Source organism: Brassica oleracea, chromosome C6 (genome assembly GCF_000695525.1).
Source record: "Brassica oleracea var. oleracea cultivar TO1000 chromosome C6, BOL, whole genome shotgun sequence".
NCBI lineage: Eukaryota > Viridiplantae > Streptophyta > Magnoliopsida > Brassicales > Brassicaceae > Brassica > Brassica oleracea.
The window spans coordinates 8,902,334-8,907,457 of record NC_027753.1 but is presented as its reverse complement, the minus strand read 5'-3'; positions in this window follow the sequence as shown (position 1 = coordinate 8,907,457).

Here is a 5,124-nt window from a genome sequence, read left to right as displayed (position 1 = left end):
TCCACCAAAATTGTGCAATGGCACTAGCGAGGTTTTCACAAATCTCCAATGGGAGCAGAAACGTCGACATAACGTATGTCGGAAGAGCGAGCAAAATGGATTTGATCATTACCTCCTTCCCCCCTTTTGAGAGCCATCTACCTATCCATCCATTTACTCTATGCATCAGGTTATCCTTTAGGAATGCAAAGAGTTTGCATTTAGAGCCACTAATATCCTCTGGAATTCCCAAGTACTTTCCACCATCATTATGTATGCCAAGTACATCTTTAATCTCTTGCCGAGTAGTTGCATTAATCCTCTTACCAAAGACTTGTGGAAATTTAAATAAATGAATTGAGAAAGATAAATTTATATAGACAAAATGTTTTAGCTTATATAAATTTGGTGTTTCAAAAAGTGTTTAAAAAACTTATATAAATTTAGATAAATAACATCAGTTTATTAAATTTCTATTAAAAATGCAGTAACATAAATGAGCATCAATTTGAATTGATGTAAATTTTGTATCACGTAAATAAGCGACGTTAACAAAAAATTATAAATGCATCAATTATGTAATTGATTTAAGTTGATATAATTATATCAGTTTGTTTAAAATGATACAAATTAAAAGAAATCATATCATTTTTTCTGAAGTGATGTTAAAATAATTAATAACAACATCAATTACTATAACTGATTTAAAATTATAATTATTTATCTCATTTAAGAATAAGTAATGTAAAATAGTATCATTTATTTTTGTGATGTAATTTAAGTGATACAATTCACTCTTTTTTTTTGTAGTGTTAGTGGACAACCATAGCAACAGTTATTGCAATAATACAATAGGCAAAGAAAAAAAAGTTATCTTCGACTCGCTTTTGATACTCTACAGTGTTGGAACTCGTTTTTGATAAAGTGGCGTAGACCATTTTTCCGATGGATTTTTCGACGGAGACGTCTGTCGAAGGGACCAGAATTTGGGCACGATGTAATCGTCACCGTGAACACTATGAGTTAGTGTGTTTGTTGGTCAAAATCGGAGTTGATTTGAATGATAAATGAAGGTCTAAAGTGAATGATATAAAAAGTTGTAAAGTTTTTTTGTTTTGATGAAATTTCAAATTTATTGAACTATCAAAAGAATGTTATGTACAACTCACAACCTTTAAAAACTGAAAAAACTATTCTATAAATGTGATGTCTACTTCTATGCTGTTACTTCAAACCATCTTTTAATTAATCCTTCCAGCTTATGGAGAGGCCTGTACTTGAGAGAGCAGATCATGTTCTTCATCGCCTTGTATATGAACCCCTGCAAACAGTCTGTGGAAACTCTCGGTGTCTGATGTCTTCTAGCGTTTCTTTCTCTCCAAATATGGTAGAGTGTAGTCTGAAACAAGAGTTTAGCTAGACATGAATCCATTCCTTTCACTCTCATTCTCTGCAACCGCTGCAACGTCCACTGCCAGTCCGGATTTATCCCACTTCCTACAAGGTTTCGAGCCAAGCTTTCCCATACTGTATAGGAGAAGGGACATGCGAAGAAGAGATGGTCTCTCATCTCATCTCTTTCTCCACATAATTCACATCCCTGTACCAGTCCCCATTGTCTCATCCTGTCTCCTGTAAACAACCTATTTTTTACAGCTAACCAAGTAATGAAAGCGTATCGAGGAACTCCTTGTGGAATCCAAACTACCTTGCGCCAGGCAGCCTTATTCCGTTTTGATCTCACTTGTTCCCATGTCCTTGCAGCTGAGAAACTGGCCTTGTAATCATCATCCCCATGCTTCCACAAAACTACATTTGCACCATTATCAGCCTTAGGGGGATCAATCGCCATAATGCTTTCATATAAATCATGATAGCGGCGGCTGCGTCTCCCTCTAATGATCCAGCCCTCTTCCGTAGCGGCATTACTGACTTTAGCATGCCTCAGAAGCCCCAAATAAGTAGTTCCAACAGCTCCAGTTATATCTATCAAACGACCCTTGGCCATCCAGTTATCAAACCAAAAGTGACAGCTGCGCCCATCCTTAACTTCTGTCAAGAGAAATTGGTAAGCTTCATCCGTTAACTTAAGCAATTTCCTCCATATCCACGACCCCTTAGAATCATCTCTTACATCCCAAAAAGAATTGTACCTCAGTAAATAGTGACTTACCCAGCTTACCCAGAGGGAAGTTGATTGTGTGAACAACCTCCATATCAGTTTCAGGGCAAAGACTCTTGCAGATTCTCTGAGTTTCCTAATCTCAAGTCCACCTTCATCCTTAGGACAACAAAGATCTTTCCAACTCACTTTCGCCTTGTGTGTTTGAGTAGGTGAACCAGACCAAAGAAAAGCGCTACACATGCTTTTGATGGTATCAAGACACTTGACAGGGAGTATAAATGCTGAGCTCCAAAAATTGACTGTGCTTGAAATAACTGACTTAATCAGCTGCAATCGACCATCAAAGGAGAGTATTTTGTTGGACCAGCAGAGCATACGATTTCGTATCTTATCGATAAGTGGCTCATAGTCGTGGCTGGTAAGAGATTTGGTAGTTAAAGGCATGCCTAGATAGCAGATAGGAAGCGTTCCAACCCTTATGTGCAGAGCCTCTGCTGTATCTAGGAGATCACTCACATTGCTTCCAGAGGCGAAGATAGACGACTTGGTGGCATTGATGTGAAGCCTAGACATCGTTGCAAACCGTTTCATTGTCTCCAATATTCCCAAAAGTGATTCATTCGTGCCCTTGGTAAAGACCAATATATCATCAGCAAAGCATAAGTGCGTGAGCTTCACTTCCTTGCACTGTGGGTGGTAAGAAAATACCCCCGCTTCCGCTGCTTGGTTTAGGAGCTTTGATATGACATTGTTGAGGATGACATATAAATAGGGTGAGAGAGAGCATCCTTGTCTGATACCCCTAGCACTTGTAAAAAAACCCTTCTAAGCTTCCATTCACTGAGACCGAGAAGGCTGCAGTTGAAATACACAAACGTATCCAGTGTATAAACTAAGCCGACAATCCCATTGCTTGGAGAACAGAGATGATGAAAGACCACTTCACAGTGTCAAAGGCCTTCGAGATGTCAAACTTGATCGCACATTTCCCTTTCCCAGTTGTCTTGTGATATCTGTTGACAAGTTCGGAGGCAAGCAGTAAATTTTCCAGCAGCAGTCTCTCCGTAATGAAAGCACACTGGTTAGCCTCTATCGCTTCAGGGAAGATAACCTTGAGTCGATTTGCTAGGATTTTTGAAATTACCTTATAAAGGAAGTTACAGCAAGCTATAGGCTTATAGTCTTTCATAGTTTGAGCAGTTGTAGTTTTAGGGACCAGAGATAAGATGGTTGCATTCACTCCAGTGGGCATGAAACCAAAGATGAAAAAGGACTGCACGGCTACAATGAAATCCTTCCTATAATAGGCCACACTGCTACAAAGAATTCCTTAGTTAACCCATCAGGTCCTGAGACCTTGTCGTTCGGTAGAGAATGAAGAGCCTTCTGAATATCCACTGCTGTAACTGGACCAATGAGCACTGCGGCTTCTGGATTAGAGCATCGGTAGGTAAATAGATCCTGTAAAGCAGCGACTGAAATATCTTATGTTGTGGCATCTTAACTCTGGAGGAACGTCTGAAAACAAGATATTGCTTCTTTCTTAATGTCAGACAATGAGGTGAGCACTTCTCCTTGATCATTAACCAGACTTCTGATTGTGTTCCTAGCTGCTCGCGTCTGAACAAAGCAATGAAAGAATTTTTTATTCTGATCTCCTACTTGCAACCAACGGATACAAGATTTTTTCTTATAGAACTTCTCCTCGATACGGGCTAGCTTGTTCCATCTCTCTTCCGCCTCAGCAGCCATTGCAAGATTTCCAGGGGTTGGGTTCTGTAACACTCTATTTTGACAGTCGCATAACTCTTCATATGCTTGCTTGGTTCGAGCCGGTAAATCCCCGTAATGCGTACAGTTCAGTGCTCGGAGCGGTTGTTTAAGGAGTTTTAACTTCCCGTGCAAAAGAGATAACGCTGACCGGGAATGATGAAGAGCCTCCGTAGATTCCCAGACCTCTTTAATAATCGGTAAGAAATCCTCGTGTTCAGCTAGGTAGTTGAAGAACCGAAATGGTTTACTAGCTTCATTTAGCGTTCCTGATGTGCGAATCAAGCATCTGGCATGATCCGATACTCCCCCAGCAGCAAAGTGGGCAGATGATTATGGGTATCGCATCAACCATTCTCTGTTAACCAACGCTCTGTCAAGCTTCTTTCCTATTGGATCATATTCCTTCTTGTTCCACCAAGTAAACAAAGCTCAAGTATACGGTAGGTTCATCACTGAACAATCTGTCATGGCTTCCTGAAAGTGTCTCATACGCACTTGATCATGACGGTAATCCAACACTCGAGAATGTTCATAGGAAGCTAGAGTCTCGTTAAAGTCTCCAATTAAAACCCAAGGCAAACCCCAAATGATCGTAGGCAGCTCGTACCCCTCTTAGCTCCTCCCATAATTGAACTCTCTCTGCTGCAGTGTTGAAAGCATAGACGGCTGAGCAAATAAACTGTTCCCCAGTACTAGGTATCTGGACGGCACAAGTGATAACCTGAGCACTCATATGCAGCTTCGTTACTACCACATTGTCTTGCCAACAAACCCAAATTCTTCCTAAGTGGTGGAACTCATAATTCGTAAGGACTTTCCAGTTTGGCATGGCTGCAATCATACATCTATGTAGATTAGATTCTTGAACTCGCGTTTCAAGCAAACAACCAAACCAAGGCTTTTCCACTTGTAGCCACTCTTTAAGTGCTCTGTGCTTGCGTGTCATGTTAAAACCACACATGTTCCAAGCAAAGAGAGACGTCATAACTTCCTACCGGAAGATTTTTTTGAAGTACCCTGCTTGCCAGCTAACATCAGGTCCTTAGCTCGAGCTGTTTTCCCCCACAACTGCTTATGTGAAGACACATTAGCAACACGCTTTCCTCGACTTGTAGCAAGCGTACGCTGTATCTTCTTTCCTTCTGCTTTGCTTTCATAAATCTATCCCTCTTCAATTTCCTTTCCTGCCTCTTCATACTCCTCCTCTTCCTCCTCTTCAATACCCTGTAAGGGGCTGAAGCGTGAAG